General features: G+C 40.2%; 1 protein-coding gene across 1 annotated transcript in view; it reads right to left on the minus strand.

Annotated features, from left to right (window-relative positions):
- LOC127939059 (leucine-rich repeat and fibronectin type-III domain-containing protein 2-like) overlaps positions 1-24,018 on the minus strand; it is a 34,220-nt gene extending 10,202 nt beyond the window's left edge. The window contains exon 1 of the mRNA XM_052536058.1: positions 15,864-24,018. The gene's annotated coding sequence lies outside the window, so the exon portion shown is untranslated. The remainder of the gene's footprint in view (positions 1-15,863) is intronic.
- Positions 24,019-24,430: the final 412 nt, after the last annotated feature.

Below are 24,430 nucleotides of genomic sequence, written 5' to 3' on the forward strand. Positions count from 1 at the left end.
CTGTGTTTCACACTTCTTGTGTTGAGGGCATGTACAGAGCGCAGCTCTGCGGCTTCAACAGCAGGATAATGATGCACTTCCAACTGATAGCACTTCTGAATAACCTGATATTTATGAATTTTCCATGGCCATATATTATAAAATGGTTGTAAGGAGTTAGCTACTGAAAATCATTAAAAACATTATTATAATGAAATCTAATTCATATGAGGAGTGTAGCATTTACATCCAAATAATAATTATTCTACACAGATCCCCAAAGCCAAAGTGCAGCTATAAATCATCTTGATTAACTGAAAGGTTTGGGTTTTTTGTCACTGGGTGTGGAACATGCAGATGTCTTTGTTCAAACAATGTGTGGGTACTTCACTTCAGTATTGTATGCTCCTTCATAAAACCTACATAGTTCATCGTCACAGAAGAGTGCTTTCTGCTGAGTTGCATGTGATGCTATCAAACATAGGCTCTGCTTTTAGTGCTGCAACATGAGGCTGCTCGTGGAGGCCATGACAGATGCAGAATGTGTGGAGAAACTGGAGTTCATCCTTAAAAGGCAATGTCAACTACAAGGTATGTTTGTTGTTACAACTAAAAAAAGAAGATTATTTCCTCCACAGTCTTCAAGGAAGCAAAGACACCATGATTCTATCACAGGGCTGTGACCCAACACACCCACGGAGCAGAATAAATCATGGTGGATTCAAAGCCAAGGCCTTCCAAGGTCATACTGTCGGTAAGTGTATATTAGAAAAACATCTTGACTCTTTAATTTCAGATTGTATCACATTTCATAATTTAAATGAGCTTCCACTTGCAGAATAGTTTAACGTTACAAACAGTCAGACTTTCTGATATTTTATTTTATTTGTGGCAAACATGACCTGGCATGAAAATGTTGTAAAACACAAGATGGTAAGAAAAACTAAGGCTTTTATAAAAACATTAGGGGCTTAAGTCCTGGCCTGCAATCAAAGTCAATTAATGAACTTTTTTCATGCAGTTCATGAAGTGTTTCACACACTCTGTGTGGCTGTAAGGGGCATGAACATCTCTGTTAACACTATGAAATCAATGGTCTATGGACAATGGGTTTCAGAGGACCAGTGTAAAGCTAACTGACATTACAGGTTTTTCCTGCACTCAAGACATATTACACATGTATTCTGCAAGCTCATTAACATGCTCAGCCAGAGGTGAGACACTTGCACAAGCACCTCATCACCTTCAGAGCATGAAAGAGATAGACAGAGACACTTTCCCCAATTACAGTCTAAACACCTTGATACTTCAGTTAATAGGCTGGTCCTAATTGTGGTCATACTTAGCAATAAAAAGCAAAGTAAATACACAATCACGGTTCACAATTAATTGCTACAGAAATATTTGTGAATAATGGTTGAAATATCTGTATTGGTTATATCACATTGCAGGGTAAATTTATTGTACAAACACCAATAAATTGTTAATTCACACTGAACTTGGGAACATGTGTAAACCTTTGTAAACAAATCTTAAACAAGGGTTGCCTAACATGTACTTGTACACTTGTAAATGCTGAAGATGGTCAAGGTCCTTCGTTAATTTTCTGATAAGTATTTGGAATTCAGCAAGACCAATATAAAATAAAAGACGATGGTGATAAATGTAATGGTTTTGTGTAGGATAAAGTGCATGACACAGGAGAAGACAGCAGTCTTTAATAATAAATCCAATACATAGGAGATTACTAGAATGCAATAAAGGAAAAGTAGAACAGGTGTGGGTGACTAATTAAAAAGCGATTAAATTAACTAGAAAACACAGGCAGGCAAACAGGAGAAGAACACAAAGTTATTTCTCTCTGAAAGTTCTTTAGGAGCTACTACCCATGTCTTTATTATGTCTGGCTGGATTATTGCAACTCCTATTATTTTGGCATATCAAAGGCCCAAATCTCTTGCTTACAAGTCGTCCAAAATGCAGCAGCTAGACTCCTGAAGGGATGTAAAAAGTTTGATCATTTTATTCCCCGACTGAAAATTGCATTCCCTGCCAATTCATTATCAAACTGAGTTTAAAATCTACTTGTCTACAAATCACTAAACAATATAGCTCCTACTTATTTGTCTGATTACTCCACTCCTACACTTCGGCGAGGGGATTAAGATAGGAAGGCTCTAGAAATAATCTGAACTTGAACTTGAACAGTGAAAAACTTAAGCAAACAGAATATAACCCACAGCCAGGACAGAAGCTTATGGCAGAGTCGAGGGAGAGAGGAAACAATGTGGAGATCACGGCTCCAGGTGCACGACAGACTGAGATGGAGCAGATGGAGGAGGAGACCCAAGCAGAGCCGAGGAGATGGAGATCCAGGGTGACAGTGCTGGACTGGAGAGCCAAGGCAGAGTTCATGGGACTGAGGCAGAGATGGGGATCCAGAAGAACACAGCAGAGCCGGCCCAAGCAAGAACAATGGCGTAGCCGAAGGGATGGAGGGCAGAGGTGTAGCCAGTAGCCTGTAATCCTGTGGTTAAACCAGGGTGATACCAGACCAAGGCAAAGCTGGAGGGATGATGGTCCACGGTGAAAGAATATTTTCTAATTTCATATAAGATAGACCTCATGTGTCGCTCAAACACCTGCCCTTTTGTCAACTGTCTAGATAAGTACCCTTTTTGCTTTTTTGTTTTATATTTTAGTTTTTGTTCAAATTTGGCTGGTGGCATCAATTCTCATTTAAGAGTGTGTTCAAAAACTGATTGTTAATCATTGTTCGAGAGTGCACAAGCCCTTCCCATTCTCTTACACCACTTGTCACAGAGCCAATGCTGACACAAGTACACTGCACGACCTGTGATATTAACAACTGTTCATTAAACAAAAAGCTAATTATATTAACCATTTTCATACAGTTTTGACTGTCTGGTTCAAAAGAAAGCAGATCATTTCAAGACAGAGCTCTGTTTTGTTCTTGGGTGTTACGGCATTTTTGAACAATTCAATGAAACATTAGTGATCACTTCTCACGTAACACTACAGTAATCAAGACAGCATTTCTGGATTTGCCTAAAATCCTTCCACTTACATGTACATTACTTCTGTATTGTAAACACACTGATGGATCATTCAAAACCCTATTGCATTTAAAAGTGGCTGCAGTCTGTCACAGGCAACCTCTGAATGTGGATTCAGCGATCTGTTCAAAAAGCATTTTGGGTGTATTTTCACCTGACATTTAATTTGAGATCCTCCCTGATCCGTCACTATATTACATCACATTACATCTCAGTCCTGTCCTGTCGAAGCAGCGGAGAGCATCAGTGCACGACAGCAGCTGTGTTTCATCACCAGCGATGTCAACATCTCTAACCCAGATACATTTGTGGTCCCTTCGACAGATCAATGCATCTCATTCAGACTTAATAAATGCTTTTACAGAGAGAAAAGTATTAATCTAATTTGTTGAATAACATTTAATGAAACTAGTAAGATGGAATGAGTAGCCAAAAGAGACAGTAACATCTGTTAACACTCATTAATTCATTCAAAATCATGAACTACAACATATTTTCATTGTTAGTTTATGTTAGTAACCGAAATCCGCACAGTGTGGATGGATACTGCAGTCAGTGCTATATTTCCACCTGTTGTATTTTAGCCCTTATTAACAATTAACACTATTCAAAACATGCTGGACCCTAGATATTACAAAGAATTCGCCTTTCAAATATTAGTGTGAAATTAAACTGAAATTGTACAAAATGTGCTCTGCATATATGTTTTTGTGTTTTTGTTAGTTTGTCCTGTCTTTAGTTATATTCCTGCCATCAGTTTCACCAGGGAAGAACTGCTGAACATTCGGCAGAACGCACCACAAGATGTTTTTCCGGATTTCAATTATTCAGACGTTTTAGTGAATGTTGTTATCGGATGAGCGGCGGCGCTGATCAAGCGCTTCAGGACGTGCAGACGGGGGAAGCGAGCGGGAGCGCTCGTCAGACTCAGGAAGCGCGGATTTCGAACGCCGTTGCCTAGCATCCATCTGGCAAATCTCCGCTCTCTACCCAACAAAACGGACGAACTCCTTCTGCTCTCTCGGACAAATAAGGATTTGACACACTCTGCTGCTCTGTGTTTCACGGAAACCTGGCTGAATGACACCATACCGGACAGCGCGCTCCATCTGCCGGGCTTTCAGCTGTTTAGAGCGGATCGCGACGCAGAATCAACGGGGAAATCGCGCAGCGGCAGGACATGCTTTTACATCAATGAACGGTGGTGTACAGATGTAACTGTGTTAAAGAAGACGTGCTGTCCTGATCTAGAAACACTCTTCATTAACTGCAAGCCGTTCTATTCTCCGCGGGAGTTTCATTCGTTCATTCTGGTCAGTGTTTACATCCCTCCGCAAGCGCATGTGAGCTCAGCTTTACAGAAACTCGCTGATCAGATTACAGAGACAGAACAACAACACCCGGACTCTGTTTTAATCATTCTTGGGGACTTTAATAAAGCCAATCTCTCCCGTGAACTGCCAAAATACAGACAGCATGTTACATGTCCCACAAGAGACAGTAATATATTGGATCACTGTTACACCACAATAAAGGATGCATTTCACTCTGTTCCACGAGCAGCTTTGGGACGTTCTGATCACCTTCTGGTTCATCTTATACCGTCCTACAGGCAGAAACTAAAACTTTGGGGAAGTCATGGCCTAATGGTTAGAGGGTTGGACTCCCAATCGAAGGGTTGTGAGTTCAAGTCTCGGGCCGGACGGAATTGTGGGTGGGGGGAGTGCATGTACAGTTCTCTCTCCATCTTCAATACCACGACTTAGGTGTCCTTGAGCAAGGCATTGAACCCCCAACTGCTCCCCGGGCGCCGCAGCATAAATGGCTGCCCACTGCTCCGGGTGTGTGCTCACAGTGTGTGTGTGTGTGTTCACTGCTCTGTGTGTGTGCATTTCGGATGGGTTAAATGCAGAGCACAAATTCTGAGTATGGGTCACCATACTTGGCTGAATGTCACTTCACAAAATCAGCTAAACCTGTATCAAGGACTGTAAAAAGATGGACTAATGAAGCAGAGCAGGATTTACAATCTTGTTTTGACATCACTGATTGGAGTGTTTTTGAAGCTGCTGCCACCGATCTGGACGAACTCACAGAGACCGTAACATCATATATCAGTTTCTGTGAGGATATGTGTATTCCTACAAAGACTCAACTAATTTACAATAATGACAAACCGTGGTTCACTGCAAAACTCAGACAGCTCCGTTCGGCCAAAGAAGATGCTTACGTGAAGGGGGACAATGTCTTGTATAAACAGGCTAAATACACACTGGAAAAAGAGATCAAAGTGGCAAAGACGAATTATTCTGAAAAAATAAGGACTCAGTTCACTTCCAACGACTCCGCATCAGTGTGGAAAAGTCTAAAGAAGATCACCAATTACAAGACACCACCCCCCAGCACTGTAGAGAATCAACGACTGGCAGACGATCTGAACGAGTTTTACTGCAGGTTTGAAAGAACACCCATCACCTGCCCTGAACGCCTCCCCACACAACCATTCACACCCTTCACAACTCCTGCAACCAGACCCAAATGCCTCTCCAAACAACCGTTCACACCATTAACAGCTCCTGCAACCCATCCTGAACACCTCTCCAATCAAGCACTCTCACCATTCACACCTCCTGCATCCCCCCTCTCCCCCACACCTGCAATTCAGATCAGCGAGGATGCGGTGCGCCAGGTCTTCCGGAAGCAGAAAAGGAAAAAATCACCAGGCCCAGATTGTGTAACACCAGCCTGTCTGAAATCCTGTGCTGACCAGCTGGCCCCCATCTTCACACAGATCTTCAACAGATCGCTGGAGCTGTGCAAAGTCCCTTCATGCTTCAAACGCTCCACCATCATCCCCACCCCTAAGAAACCCAAAATTACAGGACTAAATGACTACAGGCCTGTGGCTCTAACGTCTGTAGTCATGAAGTCATTTGAAAAACTGGTGCTGTCCCACCTGAAGGACATCACTGGGCCCTTGCTGGATCCTCTTCAGTTAACAGGTTTGTGGACGATGCAGTAAACATTGGACTGCATTATGTTCTGCAACAACTAGACAGACCGGGGACTTATGTGAGGATCCTGTTTGTGGACTTCAGCTCGGCCTTCAACATGATCATCCCAAACCTCCTCCTGCCCAAACTAAATCAGCTCTCCGTGCCCACCTCCATCTGTCAGTGGATCTACAGCTTCCTGACAGACAGGCAGCAGCTAGTGAGGCTGGAAAAATACACATCCAGCACCCGTACAATCAGCACCGGAGCTCCCCAGGGCTGTGTTCTCTCCCCGCTGCTCTTCTCCCTGTACACTAATGATTGCACATCTAAGGACCCCTCTGTCAAGCTCCTGAAGTTTGCAGACGACACCACACTCATCGGCCTCATTCAGGACGGTGACGAGTCTGCTTACAGACAGGAGGTTAAAGAGCTGGCTGTCTGGTACAGTCTCAACAACCTGGAGCTTAACACGCTCAAAACAGTGGAGATGATCGTGGACTTCAGGAGAAACCCCCCTGCACTCCCCCCACTCACCATCATGAACAGCACTGTGACTGCAGTGGAGTCATTCAGGTTCCTGGGAACCACTATCTCTCAGGACCTGAAGTGGGACATTCACATTGACTCCATTGTGAAAAAGGCCCAGCAGAGGTTGTACTTCCTTCGCCAGCTGAGGAAGTTTAACCTGCCACAGGAGCTGCTGAAACAGTTCTACTCCACCATCATTGAATCCATCCTCTGCACTTCAGTAACTGTCTGGTTCAGCTCAGCTTCTAAATCTGACCTCAGAAGACTACAGAGAGTAGTCCGGACTGCTGAGCGAATCATCGGTACAACCCTCCTTTCTATTCAAGAACTGTACTTATCCAGAGTGAGAAAAAGGGCTGTTAAAATCACTCTGGACCCCTCACATCCTGCACACTCCCTCTCTGAACTGTGTCCATCTGGTCGACGCTACAGAGCACTGAGCACTAGAACGACCAGACACAGGACCAGTTTCTTCCCTCAGGCAATCCATCTAATGAACATTTGATAATAACTGTGGAACACACTACACTATTTATATTTATATACACATACACTTATTTATCTAACACACATACATAGTATACACTTAAATTTTGCACATAATATACCTGTACATACATAACTGCATTTTGTAATATACCTGCCTACAATTGTCAATTTGTATATTGTCATTCCTTATCTACTTATTTGTTTTTTTTTTGTTTTTTTGTATTTTTTAATCTTTTATTATGTGTTTTATGTTCTGTCGCTGTCATTCTGTTGTACTGCGGAGCTTCTGTCACGAAAACAAATTCCTCATATGTGTAAACATACCTGGCAATAAAGCTCATTCTGATTCTGATTCATTTTCAGAATTAACATTTCCTCTCATGCATTTGGGACACCTTGAGTCAGTGCTGCACAACCGAATCTGAGGCAGTGGCGTCAAGAGAAGACAGGATACTGCAAAGAGGGCTGCTGAGGTGTTGCCGTGCATCATTTAAGGATGAAAATTTCTAATTATTTAAATGCTCATCCCTCGTGGTCCCGCTGGAAACAAAGGGCCCCAGGCTATCACCTGACCCGTCTCTGCAGATGGGAATCTGGAGGAATGATCCCTGACACCAGCAGGGAATAAGGCCTCAGACAATAAAAGTCTCATTTGACACATTAGCCTTTGGAGTGCTTTCACGTCGGCCTGAATTTAAGACGACGATGCCTCAGGGACATGAGGGGAATGAGGGGACGTTTCTAAATGGACCCCGGCAGTCAGGAGCATGACACTGTGAAATCTTCTGGTGTCCTCGGAGGGTCGAATCATAAAACCTTTTTCCATCTAACAACTGCAGCATCACACTTTCATTTCTCCATTATAGGCACTGATCTCTCTCTGTCTCTCCAGGATCTATGCAAATTCATCCAAACACCACTTTATTCACAGCAGCTTATGCTTTTGTCTCAACTTCCACAATGTTGCTCACAAAAAAACATTAAAAAATCAAAATCCAGAATTCTGAACCCAAATAAATTGGTCAACAGATGTTCAACTGCCCTGCTGCTGTACTGTAGTGAACTGCACTGAATAAAATTAAAATTTACATTTGTCACAAGATTCAGTGTATGGTAAATAACCATCATGACAGAAATTCACACATTTAGTGTAAGTAAAAAGCTACAATTTGAGACCAGAAATTCAGTAATTATAATAATGAAGATAATGATGATGATAATAATAATGACTGTGCACCTGTTTGTAAGGAAGCTTGTAAATTCATTTCTCTATCCAATGCTGTCACGTCACCTGACAAAAGAATGAACGATAGGTTAAAGGCTTCCAGTCTTTTTATTATTATTATTAAACAATACAAACATTAAAACATTAAGACAGTGCACTTAAAATCATAAAGACAAAAAAAGAATAATAGAAAAAGAATATACACACAGATTTGTTGCCAGGGAAACTCCTTTTATCCAGTTTATGGTCAAAGCTTATCGTTCACGTGATGAAGGAACGACTCGAAAATCCCGAACACTCATGAGATGAACTCATCAAGTCTCTTTCCGGCTCAGACTGCGTTGGTTAACTCTAACCTGATGAATGGTCAGATTAAACTTACAGCATTATAGTTTTGTATTGTTTGTAGTGTGATCAGTGTTTGCACAATGATAATCTTTGACGACGCTTAATTCAGGTGCAAAGAATCCTTGATTCGTGACATTCTGAGCTCTGTTATCCCTCGATAACAACCTGTAAAAGCTGATAACAAGGTTTTACAATATTTTGACCTTAATTCTTTTATTGTCTTAATTATTAAGAGGTGAAATGTTGTGTAATATGTGGTTTCACTGCACTGTTTCCCTTAAATGTCCAGTGTTATCAGCTTTTACCAGTTGTTATCCAGGGATAACGGACAGCCAGCGAGTGACCAATCAGAATCAAGTATTCCCCAGAGCCGTGTAATAATGTTGTTATCTAAACTGGTGCTTTGCAGCCAAGCAGGAGTTTTATAATGTGACTCTCATAAAGCTAAGGCTTTGAGTCCAAGCAGAAGCACCTGTCAGCTGGTTGCTCTCGCAGCGGCCGGGACTAAACAGTTAATCCCATCAGCCCTTTTGATTTCAGCAAATCACTTTGAGTGAACAAAGACAAGGTGATTAATATTCATGACTCTGACAGTCTGCCACCAATTAGTGCAACAAACACAGACCTGCCGACAATATGTATGCTACCTGATGGAAGACATGAGCAGCAGGAGAATGTCTCCTTGACTAATTTAACAATCTTAAATAGAGAAAAAGTATTTATATCTGAAGTAACTTGTAGTGTGTTCTTAACCTCAGACCTTATTATTATCAGTCTTTTTCACAGACTTGTTCTTGCTCAATTGCTTTAGAATAGAGCTCTTGGGACTCCAAAGACGCTGACTTAGGGATTCACTGTATAAAAGTGAACAAGAACAATTTGTTGAATAAAAAAACTAGAAATCAGCAGCGATAACTCTCAGTTCATGCAGAAATGTCTAAAGATGCATTTCTAAACCGGGTCATTCCTTATTCCCAGGTAAGTATATGGATAAATTAAGTGATAACCTCAATTTCAGATTCTAAAACAGAGGTAACTTTCATGGTATGTAAGATCATTCTCGTTCACAATTCTCTAAGAAATGATTAAAGTTCAAGAGATGATTGCAGTAGATGTCGATGTGCACTAAGAACAGAAGAAAAAAGAAGCATGGCATGGTTAATCATGGTTTTATGTGATGTACGTTGAGCCTGTTTTCTAGGATCCCCCCCAATGTATGTGTACATCCACAGAAACACAGCTTCAGCTGGCCAGTATTGTCACCGTCTCATTATTGTATTTCACGAATGCATTTCCAGTGTAAAGAGAACTATGTACTTTTAACTTCAAGAAACTACCTGAAACTCACAATTTTTGGGATATTGTCAGGCTTGGCTCAAATTACTGTTATAAGGCCAGAAATTCAATATCAGTCAGTGTTACTCATGATGTCTTAATATTATATCTCTCATTGAAAATGAATGACTTCAGGTAACTTAGTCTTACCAAATCACTGGCAGTGTGAACGCCTCTTAGAAGGGCTGTGACATATATGAGCGATCACCACTGTTGGGAACGTTACTTTAAGAAAAAGTAATTAGTTATAGTTACTCACTACTTGTTCCAAAAAGTAACTGAATTAGTAACTGAATTACTCTATAATAAAAGTAACTCGTTACCAGGGGAAGTAACTATTTGCGTTACTGTAAAAAAAAAAAGAAAAAAAAAAGTTGCTATGTTTTTTTTTTTTCAGTCTTCACAAGTCAGTTAAAATGAGTAGAACAGACAGGTGTTCGTACATAACTACTAAAGCCACTAGCTTTGTAGATGCGTGTGTATCACATTACATGTACGTTCTTGCCTTTGACCACAAGGAATTTAAAGTAGTGCTTATATCTCCACCTTGAAAATGCCAACTTTTCATCGGATTGCTCCTGACTCGCCATCTCTGCTGCTGCTGCTGCGAATCTTCCTGTAGCTGTTGCGTGCGTGGGTGCGCGCATGTGTGTGTGTGTTTGGCGCCACTGGCGTAAAAACACTGGCTCTGATTGGCTACCATGAAACACATGACTCTGCCTTAGCCAATAATAATTGCTTATCTCGTTATTAACCCACCTCCTCACTCGCTGTGTGAGCCAGGGGTGCGTTCGGATTACATAGTTTAAATCATAAATCAATGCATAGTAACGCACCACATTTAACGTCCAGTAATGTTAACGGCGTTATAACGACGGGAAAAGTAATTAGTTAGATTACCCCGTTACTGAAAAAATAACGTCGTTACCTAACAGTGTTCTTTTAAACGGCATTATTCCAGACACTGGCGATCACTGCACTATAAAAACATACAGTAAAGGGCCATTCACACAAAACATATTTTTACAGCTAAAACACAATGGTCAAACACATTTACATAGAAAAACAATGTAAATGCAAAGCAATGCAATGCAAAAATGCATTCTCTGTGAACAGCCGGAGGTTTCAGACGTCAAACATTCCTCCTCATGAGCCAAAAACAGTTTCTTCTTCCTCCACATTGTAATGTCACGCTGTGGTAGATGCACAGTCTGCTTTTCCTGATCAGCGGCAGTGAACATTGCCGTGAAGCAAAAGACTCAGGGACTCACTGAAACTTTTAAAGTAGTTCTCATTTAGGGTGCTTTCACATCTCTAGTTCAATTCATTTGGTCCGAACCAAGGGCAAACAAATATACTTTGTAGCATATTTCAGTTTTTTTGGTTCCTTTTCACACCGCACTGATTGCTTTGGTCCGTACCAGTTGAAACGAACCAAGATGCAGTCATATGACAACATCCACATCACTCATTGGCCATGACGTATTTCCTAAACTGCTTTTCGATTGGTCAGAATTTACATGTGGGAAAATTCCAACATAAGAGGAAAAGCCAGCAAACAACACGGAGACAACAAAACTATGGAGAGACGACTGCGCCGGCTGGTTTTGTCCCTGGCCATAATCTATTGTTTGTATACACCACAATATGCAAAAAATACATTTCTATAATGAAGTGTGGATGCGGCTTGAAAACAACGTTCTAATGCAGTGAAAACGGCGAGAGGACATCGCTCGTAACTTCAAGCGGAGGCGTGCATTAATTCTTCTTAACTCTGACATGCTCATGATCATTTGACCAAATTTCTATGAGGCTCCACACCTCCTCACTACTCCAAGTTTGTCCACGAGCTGCCATGCTAAGTGCAATCTGTCAACAAACACTTCCTCATCCCATAATGCACAGCGCAGCTGACTACGGCAGCTGGTTTAGTCCAAAAATGATCAGTACTTTTTGCAGTTGGTTCTGTTCGAGGTCTGATCACATTCTCACCACAAACGAACCGCTCCAGAGTTCATTTGAAAGCGTACCGAGACCACCTCTTCAAGCAGGTCTCGGTACGCTTGTTTGGTCTGCTTTTGGTGCGCACCCGAGTGCAATTGCTGCTTTCTCACCAGCCCAATCGAACCGCACCAACTGGGGAAACAGACTCTGGTATGATTCAACCGAACTAAATGAGGCAGATGTGAAAGCACCCTAAGAGTAAGATCATCAGATGTTGTGTTATTTGTGGTCTCCAGCAGATGCAAGCAGAGTGAATGTCATTATAATCAATGATGCCATCGACACTGAATACAGTAGACAGGTGTCCAGAACTATTTCTGATGTAGAGATCACACTTGAGCTACTCCTGACCAATGAGGAGACAAGGTGATCCTTTGGGAATCGTTACATCGTCAACACAAGCATTAAGCTGTTGACCAATCACAACAGACTGGGCCAGCTGACCAATGAGAGCAGACTGGGAGTCTGGAAAGGCGGAGCTTCAGCGAGACAGGAGTTAAAACAGAGTATTTCAGGCAGAGGGCACCTTTTGAACTTAAAATCCTGTATTCTAGTAGACACAAAAATAAAATGATGAAAATTAGCATTACATGGGAACTTTACAAGAGTGGCAGCACTAAAACGAGTGTTCAGACAGAGAGTTAGAATCAAAGCAGAATTTTTTTTTTTTTTCCTTTTTTTTTTTTTTTTTTTTTAAAGTGAAAGTAGAGAAAAAAGGATGTTAATGTGATATAAGGCATGTGATGACCCAGATGAGCACAGGATCAAGAGCAGAGACAGCTTACATTCAGCTTGTGCTTCCACCTACAGGATGGTGCAAAGGTGTAGGCAGAGCAAAACGCTGAAGAGTGTTCATCTATGAATAGACTCGAGAATATGTGCTCCATTATCATGTTAGCAGGGGGAGATGCACAGAGCTGTTGCTAAGTGGTGAAAATAATCTCAGTGGCCTCGCTTTTGCTCTAATAATAGATCATTTCTGTTTGTTAAGTTACACCATCTTTTTCACACGGCTGATTTTAAAGGGAACGCATCCACAGCACTACTTACTTATGAAATAAAAGAGTTCGCTATATGATATGAGACGACGAGACCTTAATCCATTTCCATTCATCAAAAGGGGTCTGAAATATGTACCATGTATCATGATAATGATATACTGATTGGGGGAAAATGATGCCTTTCTGAATGACGGTCAAAGGAGAAAGATGCTTTTCCTCTAGGTGTTTATCTCCAGCTAGTGAGCGGCCTGCTCTCAGAAATCCTGTGAGGATCTGAAATATCTGCATTGTAAATGCATTACCAGTGCATGGATACTGAGAACCTGGCCGATTTATATCCACACACACAGAGGGAGAGATGCATTCACAGCAGACAGGCTTTTGGGACACAGAGGTCAGAAAAGATGCTAATCCATTCAGTCTCTCTGGACGTCGCACTCAATGCTCCTCCTCTGAAAGCAGAATCAATTGACAATTTCCTTCAAAAGGAAGCAGCACAGAGCTTTAATACCAAACGGATCAGTTCAACATTCCGCTGATGAAATTTTCCAGAGGATCAGCTTCGTCTCAGAGTCAGAGAAGCCAATGATGGCTGGTCCGAGATCCGACCATAAAATGATCTGTCGAGGCAGCAGCTGGAACGTCACTAATAAAGTTTAATGTTCTCGACTTCCTACAGCAGGAAAGCGCTCGATTCATCACTTTAGATTGGACTGAAGAGATCTGTCAGGGCTTGAGCCACGGTCACTGTGGTCATAATCTATTATCACTTACATTCACACTGAGAGATTAAAACAGAGAGGTACTCAAGCCCGTCCAACAACCAGACCTCCAGCAGATAATCTGCTCTTCTGCTGAGAAACACTTCTCAAACAAAGCTGCTGCTCTAAAAATAACACGGTGTCCTAACCAGGAGCCCAGCGATTCTTCTCCAAAACTAGAGACAAGATGTCTAGCGCTGCAGCTGCTATTGCTCTGTCGTGTCTGGTTAGGACATGTAAACTTCAACATCAGGAGATCCCAATAGAAAGACCGATATCAGTTATTTAGTAAGATTAAATCCTGTCTTTACAGCTCATATAACACACATTTTGTAAAGACTTCTAAAGAGCCTAAAAAAAAATTCAAATTAAAAAACACAAGCTGTACACATACTACAGTGAGTACAGAAAAGAATCAGCCGCCTTTATAATAATTCTGTTGCTTTGCAGCCGGAACGAAGACAGACACAGTTTGTGTTTTATCCAGCTGTATTTACTGTGCAACTTATACATCGAATGAAAGATAAAACACCAACATGTCAGAAAAACATTTCATAATAATAATAATAATAATAATAATAATAATAATAATAATAATAATAATAAAATAAAATAAAAACGATTGCAAAAAGGATCGCCCCACATAAAAATGAGCTGTAAACTCAATCCAGTGTAGATGATGCTCATTTTGATTAGTCTTTGAAATGAACTTACCTGGAGCATTTCAGTCTCTAGTAGAGCAACTCAAGCAAACAACTATGAGTGGCAAGGCACTGTCAAAAGATCTCCAGGATAAAGTTGTGGACACACTCAAGTCAGGAGATGGATACAAAAACATTTCAAAGGCTTTATCAATGCCTAGAAGCACAGTGGAGTTTATTATTAAGAAGTGGAAGGTACTTGATAAAACACAGATCCTCCCTGGATCAGGACGTCACTCCAAACTGATGAAAGAGCTGGAGAAATCTGGTCAGAGAGGCGACCGAGACCTACAGCAACTCTGAAGCAGCTGCAGGTATTTATGTAAAGAGTCTTGTGTGCATGTGACAACAATATGACAAATTCTCCACAAATGTGGCTTGTTTGGGAGGGCTGCAAGATAAAACCACTCCTCAAGACAGACGACATTCAGTCAGACTGAGCCTTGCCAAAATACACCATGAAGATTCTGAGGCAGATGTTCTGTTCTGGTGTTTCTCTGCAGCTGCGACTGGAGCACTGCTCAGGATAGAAGGGAATAGATTCCTGAGCAAAATCTGCTGCCTTCTGCCAGAAAGTTTCAATGGGAAGAAGGTTTCCATTCCAACATGACAGTGACCCAGAGCACACAGCAGAAATACACACAGTGGTGAAAGGAGAAAAAGGTGAATGTCCTTGATGAGGATCAGAGCCCAGACTTAAACCCCACTGAAAATATGTGACTGCAGTCCACAAACACTCACCATCAAAATTAACTGAACTTGAGCAGTCGTGCAAAGAAGAGTGAGCAAGTGTTGCAAAGTGTAGATGTGCAAAGTTAGTAGAGACAAACCCCAGCAGACTGAAGGCTGTAATTAAAGCAGGTGCTTCAACAAAACACTGACAAAAGGTGGTGATCCTTTTTCCAACTCAGTGATTCTGGTTTTTATTTTTAATTATTTATTTCTGACATGTTGGTATTTTGGTCAAAATGCAGAACATCAGCTAATTTCATAAACCATTGTATTTTCTCAATTTATCAATACAGATCCTCTAAGAAGTTCTTATCAGATTTGCACATTAGTGATGTTATGTTCAGTCGAATGAGCACAAGAGACGCAGGACGGGGAGCAGAAGCTATCTGAAAAAAGATGGACAGTGTTTTTTCTGTGATTTATTTATTTTTTATTATTTATTTATTTTTTTGCAGGAGGGTACAGAGAAGCAAAGAGCGAGGAGGGTCAGAAAGAACCATGAGCAGGTGACACACAAACCCAAGTCTAATCAAAGTCTATTTGTTAAATATTATGAAAAATATATTAAACTTTCGAAACATTATAATGTAGTGCACAGGAACAAATCCTTGGCTGCTAAGTGTGAATGAGTGAGAATCAGAGCTGCCAATCTGGTGTCTGATGAAGTGAAGCGGTGTGTTTCCTCACCTGTGTCGCTCTGCTGCTGCTCTGCCATAGGCTCAATCCCTCAGTCACGTCCCACGATCCTCCTGTCTGCAGCTGGAGGCTGATGATGACACCCCTGAGGAGAGGAGATGTTCAGTTTCTACTACACAAACACATGTGATGGTGAGGAAAACAGAGGCTGACAGCATTATGACGGAGCTGTACAGACACATCACATGACCATAGCCTTAAATGTATATGATAGTACCAGATTTTCATACAGGTCAGAGGGCAGGATTACATGCATTCATTTAATAAATGACTTTTTATATAACTTGTTTATTTATATATATATAATGCCTTATTTAGTATTTTTCTAACTTAGCACAAGTGATAATTCAATTCGAAACGTCACACAAATCGCTGATGCTGCTGTAAATCAACAGTGAGTCCTGATATTATTCAGACTGATGTTGCTCATCTGAGCTAGTCTGGTTACAGACATAATCGCTCGTCTCCCGTGAATCAAAAAGCGTTCGCAAAATCAGCCAGTGAAAGCTTTGACTTTTGCCATTCTGGAGGTTTCGTTTTGCTTGGCTGGGTTCAGGGAAGTTGAGGCTGAAAGCAGCTGCGTTTGGTTAGATAGGATTTCATGTGAATGTCGGCTAATCTCAGTGAGCGCAATGAAATATAAAAATGATTCCTTGCCTGCCAGCTCGCAGTAATAATGATTAAAGGAGATGAGGAGTGAGTTCCTCCCAGTGAGAGTGAGCAGATGCTGACACGGACCATAAATCCCTGAACTATCTGCAGCACAACAAGCCCAGGATCAAATTAAACCAAACTGTTAGGCTGCTAACCCTAACCACATCAAATCTCAGCTCAATCCATTACTGTGAAGGGTTCAGAGTTCTGTGTGTCACCGCTGGTATCAACCAGAAGAGCTCTTAATAGTACACTTGTTGTATGCACTTGTTGTAATGTTTTTTTTTTTTTTTTGTACTTGCAAATAATACAATATTAATGAAATAATAAAAACAGTACACTTTCATGACTACATTTCTTAAAATGATGTACAGTAGGTGGCCGACCAAAATGCTTATTACCACCACCGCAGTGTACACACTTCTAAAAAGTGCCCTGTTAAATGTAAATGTAAAATTTATTTTAAAGTACATTTTAAATAATAATTTTATTTTTTTTACCCATGCTTTAAAGAAGTACACTCACATTGATGTTGTGACTAACATACTAAAGCACTTGATTATCAGTATAAGTTATCACAATAATAGATTTTAAATTGCAACTTCATTTCAAATGTGCGTTTGACATAGAAATGACAAACAATCTTTGTAATAGCTTGGAATATTGAAACTTATTAATACTTATATACATACATATATATATATATATATATAAACCTATTTGACATGTGAAGCTGCTTTGATACGATCTGTATTGTAGAAATCTCTTTACAAAAAAGATGGTTTGACTTGACTTGACAAGCTTCAGTTAAAATTACATTAAAGTATATTTTACCACAAATGCTTGTCAGTATTTGACAGTACACTCTTATCATATATCTCAGTGGTAGAGCATTGCGTTAGCAGCGCAAAAGGTTGTGGGTTCAATTCCCAGGCAACACACATATTGGTAAATATATATATATAAAGCCTGAATGTACTGTAAGATGCTTTGGATTAAAGCATCTGCTAAATGCATAAATGTAAATATAAAATGTACTTAAGTTACAGTGCTCTTGTTCTGAATGAACTGCATTCCATATCAATTTAAACTAAATTAACTTAAATAGGCAGCTACAGACCTGCTGTTTTCCATCAAATGTACACTTTCTGAATGACAGAAATCTAGAAAGTTAAACCAGTACAGATCAAGATAAATCAAAGAGAGCAGAGTCACAGTCGGGTGCATCAGAACCAAATGCTCGTCCCCATCGTTCTGGTTCAGCAGGCGACACCAGAGCACCATCACTGCGAGTCAGTGGTGTGTGTAATGAGGGGATTAGCTGTGATTAATGCCAAGCACAGAGAGGGTCATTGTTCTAGAATGAATTTGATTTCAGGGATTTCCATGTGTAAACAGGATTTAGTGGCACTAGCTGCATCCAGGTGGGAAAATACAAGCTTCTCAAGCAACACACTCCTACTGCTGTTTAATTCTTATTTACTGGGGTCAGATGCCTTCAGCTCCTGAATATGTCTGTCAGTTTCAGCATCATTCACATCACAAGTTTTGTATCCTCTCACACCCATAGACCCCTATCATACACTCCACTCAATGCAACGCCAGGCATGATGCAAGTGTTTTTTTGCTAGTTTCAGCCCAATGCTGCTGTCAATTTCACATCCTGCACCACACTGTTAAAATAGCAAAAAGAATTTGCCCGTTTGTGCGCCCATGAGCATGCGGGTCTGAAAACGATCTGTGTGAAAACGGTGTGTTGCTATTTTGAGGCAACTCATTTACACCTATAGGCAGGTGATATAGTGAACCCATCATGGCACGAGCACAAGTGGTTTTTAAAAGGAATCAGAGGTGAGACTCTGATTGGTTGGTTGATCATAAAAATACATGAAATCAGTCCTGGAGCAATCTCGAAAAGTAATGAGCTTGAAAGTCACATGTCTCATGAGTTTTTATTTAAAATCTGAAGATACCATGAAAAATGAAATTCCTGTAACCATTTTTCTGAGACTATGTCTAAATGTAAAATTTATATAAAATAAAATGTAGTAATATTTGATTAATATAAATTAATAAGAAAAAAAGATTGAACTATGTATTCCAATTACAGAACATCTTGAGAATGCATAATTTACAATGAATTCTGCTCATATAGTCAATTATCACGTGCTGATGGCCGGCTATAGATATGGTAATCATACAGATGCGCCATAAAGTCAATAATCACACTCTATTCTTTATAGATGCATTCAGATGCATATGCGCTCAAATTCAACATAAAACACACTCACACATAAAAAATAAATAAATAAAAGGAATTATTTGTGCAAAAGCCGATCACTAAGTTCAGCCTCCATCAGATGACAGGTGCATCAGATCGCGTCACGAGAGAGCGCCAGAATTCAAATAAACAATCTTCCGCACATCTTTCACTTTTTTTGAGGATCGTCTCATTCTATTTGTGTAACAAAACCATGCTGTTTTTTTACTACCAAGACACAGTTTCTTAGCGTGAGTTATGCCATAACGGACACAAACAGTTCTGTCGCTGAAGAAATGAAATGTAAACAAAGGAAGTATCATCCATATTACAACGTTATTGCTTAGTTGGACTAAACATGCTTCATGAGATGTCATTCAGTGGACCCTTACCTTCCTAACTAAACCGGGATTTACAGCTGTGGATGTTTTTATGACTCATTATTACGATGGATCTGGTATGTACTGCGTTTCTGATGTTCATGTTTTTATGTGTGCTGCTTACACAAATGTAGCAAATACAGTCTTTATAAGCTTTCCATTGAAAAACAGCGATCTGTAGTCAATGCTTGAGGCTTAGATCTTTATAATGATATATAGTTTTGTCAAGATTAATTTTGTCCCGTTTCATTTAATCTTTTCATAAGCATTGATACATGCAAACAGTTTAAAGATGGCTGCCGGGGAAACACTGGCTTTACACAAAGCTATAGAACCTAACAAATGTGTTGGGGTCACCCAGTCCACAGCTCTACAGATATCTGCCAGTGATTGCCACAAGCCAGTGCCCAGGAGGGTGCAACACTACTAGTAGAGTGGGCTCTCACCTGAAGGGGCAAGGCACACCCTGTGCCTCATCAGCCAGGGTAATGGCATCCACTATCCAGTGAGCCATCTTCTGCTTAGAGACAGCAATCCCCTTCTGCCTGCCTCCATGACAGACAAAGAGCTGGTCTGAGGTCCTGAAGCTTTGTGTCCGGTCTACATAGCATCTCAATGCTCGGACGGGACAGAGTAAAGCTAGGGCTGGGTCTGCCTCTTCTGGGAGCAGGACTTGCAGGCTCACCACTTGATCCCCGAAGGGAGTAGTGGGAACCTTGGGCACATAGCCAGGCTGAGGTGTCATGATTACCTGGGAGTCAGTCGGCCCAAACTCTAGGTGCTTGCAGGTCCCCTACCCTCTTGAAAAACATATCCTTGTGGTGCAGCTAACACAGGAGAAAGTACACTATTTGCATCCAGTGGAGTTTCTCCAAAATGGCGCTACAAATAATTTTTATGAATTATTTATTTATATTACTACTGTCTGTTGAAATAATAAAATTCATCTGTTGTGTGACTGTTGAATTCCTCTTCATTTCACTCCAATTCAGAATAAATTCCACACACATGCCAAATCACAAGACAACACAAAATTATGAGCTAAATCTGCACCTGAGCTTTCCTGACACACAAGGCTTGCAAATGCAGGTAAACATTCCTCCTGGCAGGTGAGATTTGCAGAGTCAGAGGTCACTATGGCAGATGATCATCTGATTGTCTTTTAGTTGAATATGTGCATGTGGCACGAGGACCCTCTGATAGTATCAACACTTGCAGTGACAAATGTGTCTGTGTAATTAAAGACACATCTGTAAAACGGCAGAACAAAGTTCAGTGAGGAAAGGGCACAACCAAAGTCATCCTCAAGGAGACTAACACTCATACAGTTTCATTTGAGCTGATTACCCCGTTGCTGTTGTTGTTGTTTCGTCAACCTCTTTTAGAAGACTTCCAGTTGATACAGATTCCTTGGTTCCTTGCTGCTGTCACCTTTGGGGACACTTCATTTACAGTGATTTTCTCGACTTGATTGCACAGATACTATATAAACTGAACTGAGCTGGATGATGACATCATTGAATTCAATGATGAACTGCCTTTTTGCTTTATTGACATACTGTTTTCCTATTTAATGTTGTTCAGTTGCTTTGTTACAATCTGTATTATTAAAAGCACTATATAAATATATGTGACTTGACTCGGTTAAAATGCTAATTGCATTTTGTTGCCTTGCACCTTACATGTGCAATGACAATAAAGTTGAACAACCCTATTATTTTTAGTTTAGATTGCGCAAACACCAAACTGAGCTATTCTTCACTTCCTCCCATGCCTGAACGAACTAATACACAGCACTAGATTAAAAATACAGGCACAAAAAGACATGAAAAGCTTAATTCAGCACCCGCGCACTGTTCGGTGCATACAATGGGCATGCAGAAAGCTGTCTACAGCCCTTAAACAATTAAGTTTAGTCTCTTCTTGCTCTTGAAACGACAAATACATACAAAAATGTCACCTTGAAAGTATGAAAAAATGGTCAGTTATGTCTTAAGTGAAAGTAAACAGTTGTGAAAGAAATGGAATGTGTACATTATTGGATGTATTATCTCTTAAAGTGACCACGCCTAATTTACTAGCTGCTGTCAGGGTCCTTAATGTTAATCCAAGAAATGAAATGGGAGAAAAACACTGCTCTTTACTGAATTACTTTGTAAAAAGAGACACGCACTAATGCAGCCAACCGGGTCGGCAGTGTGAAACTATTAGAGAAAGATGCAGAAATGATTCCAAGCACTAAGCAGCGACAGCGAGAGACTGTTTAGGACTGCATCACATCTCCGATGAGAAGAAGAGGTGGCTGCTGCTGCTGGTTAGGTTACTGAATGATGACTGAAATCACAAATGAACTCTTACGATTAGTAAATAAACTGCAGAATGTTTTCTGGTGCATGCATGAATTGCATGTATTCTGACAGCGCTACAGGAGCTCGCAGCGAAGGGATCAAAACTGAGCTTAAACTGTGTTACTCCTCAGTTGCTCAGTAACATTAAAAAGAATGTTACAATGTGATACTTGTGACAAACATCTTCCGTAATGAGAATCATTTATAAATCTGCTGCTGTTGTCAATGAAAGGAAGCACTGAGATCTTCCTGCGGGTTTCTGCCAAAATAATAGCTGAGAAAAAGCAACAACATTCATACAGTAAATGATCAAATTGTACATAGACTGTCATTCTTTAAAATAAAGTAATAGAATAATAATGATGATAATTACCATACAAAAAACTCCTAATGATTTGAAGTGAAACTATCTAGATCACAAGCCCAAGATCCCTGACTTCAGCCTTTAGGAAGGACAATATCTACTGTACCTACTGAAGCTGTGGCCTTTTATTGAGTATTTTAATTAGTGATGCACTAATCATGAATATTCATGGCAGATTATGATATGTTTTATTTTATTTTATTTAGAAAATGTGTTTATTGTTAATTTGCTCTATAACAAGCAAACTAGCCTTAAAATATCTGTTGCCATTTAAAATTAGAAGAAACCACTACATTTTAATCACGATCCAAACAAATATGCTACACACATTGCATGAGCAGTTGTTTTTGCAGTCTGACTTTATATTTGTGAAATCGTGCTACATAAAACAAATCTGCATGAAACAGAAACAGCAGAAGCTCAGAATGAGAGTCAGATTCGTCCTCTGACAGCAGGAGGCGCTCATGCAACAGCAGCAATGCAGCTTTCATTGGTTACTGCTGTAAACAAAGACGCACTTAAAAATACTACTTTATTTGGAGATAAGATGAGAAAATACCATTGCTATTAAAACTTTTCTGAAAATAGTCCGTTTTCAGTTTACTTGTAATAAAGTTGATGACAACACAAATGATATAGCTGTTACAAGATGGAATATATTGTTATAAACCAGGTCAAACATGCTGGACATCTGTCAAATTAAGTTTTGCTGTAAGATGTCTTATATTATAAATGCATTCACATATCATTACAAAACTGGATTTGTGATCAAAATATATAATAAATTATACCATAAATATAATTTCTTTACCCTATAAAGATCACATTCCTTGGGTTCTACAGAATCGAATGATACAGTATGTCCTCCATTTTGAGTCATGTCAAACAAACCCTAGACAGTTTGACAGTCTTTATTCAATTTCACACAGGACATTTGAGGACGGCTCTCACGCTTAAATGCCTGCTGGCCATTGCAGAAAGATTCATCTGACATGAAAGAAAATCTGTGGTGATCTGCCTCAGCACAAACAGATTAGACAGTATTAAAGTTATAATTCACTCAAAACCAAAATCTGCTGTTATTTACTCCTGTACTGCTTTCCATGTAATCTGAGGACATATGACTCCTCATATGAAAAACAGACTGAAAAGAGTTATTATTGACTGATGGACTTCATGTGAAGGTGGGCTGGACACCTGCTTCAGCGTAGAGAAGATCAGTGTTCCTCACACTAAACATCACCTGACTCAAGAGCACTTCTAATGTAGTGCATGAGTCATATGGACAGCTGTTATCAAGCTTTCTATTGTTTGGAGCTTGGCGGTGACATGGGTTTGAAACGAGGATGAGTAAATGATCACAGCATTTTTCCTTTAAGGTTGCGGATGGAAGATAAATGACTGCTCAGACTCTGATCCAGATATTTTAGGACATCAGACTAACTCCGTGTTGGGCTGGAATGGTGGGGATTCCCAGAAGATGACCCCCCATGACCTGATGGCACAGAAACCTCAGGTGTCAGGGTTTTCTGAAACCACAAACACACTTTAGATCTAGAGCAGCTCCTGAGGTCACAGTAACGTAACATTTTTTATATTCGCGTCTGGCGGAAGAGCATTGTAGCCGGATCTACTTCTCTCTGTTTACATCTATGGCGAGTCACGCAGGTACTGTGCTACTCTGCAGCGTTGCCGACCCCAACCAGACTAAAATAGTCCGAATATAAACACTTATTATAGGTGTACAATAGTGATTCAGGATAAGACAAAAACATGGTTTGGAAAATGGGTTCATGATGTACTCGCTCATTATATATATTTTTTACATTTCCAACACAAAATAACTCTGTGGCACTGCCCTGTGCTGATTGGACCAGAAGAGCCGGGAGCGGTGGATTTTTGCAAACAAATAACCAGTAGAAGTGTGCTCAGCCATTACAATCTTTTATTTTGAAAAAATTTTTCGATGTTACATCTTTGTCACGTGAAGGTCACAGTTGGTGACAGTTTTTATGCCAGTCGTATCATTTTATTTTGTTGTATTTATCCGTCACACCTTAAAGCCCGGTCTGTGAAAAGGTTGGGGACCGCTGCTTTATAGGATTTGCTCATCAGAAAAAGTCTGACAGAAATATCCTGGAGGAGACAGCTCCATCAGAAGATGATGAGACCACCTGCTGAAGCGCTGTCCTTTACTGACTGACCTGCACTAGCACAGCATAGAAAACATACGGCACATTAATATTTTGGAGTATATATAAAGATGGGTACTTTTGCTCTTACTTTACATTTTAAATCTTAGATCTTAGATCTTTCACATCTGCCTTAAATTCAACTGTTCCAATACATATGTTCACATCTAATAGTGGGATGAACTCTAAAAGTGCTCTCCTTTTTATTTGGCAAACATGTATGTGTCCAAAAGAACTAATAATAAAATGTGACAGTCTGTAGTTTTGTCGCATATTCATATTTTAATCATATTTCCAAATGTCTTGACTCCACAGCAGAGAAAGCAATTTTGTAGATTTTTGTATATATTTTGTATATAT

The sequence above is a fragment of the Carassius gibelio genome, chromosome A20 (assembly GCF_023724105.1).
Source record: "Carassius gibelio isolate Cgi1373 ecotype wild population from Czech Republic chromosome A20, carGib1.2-hapl.c, whole genome shotgun sequence".
NCBI lineage: Eukaryota > Metazoa > Chordata > Actinopteri > Cypriniformes > Cyprinidae > Carassius > Carassius gibelio.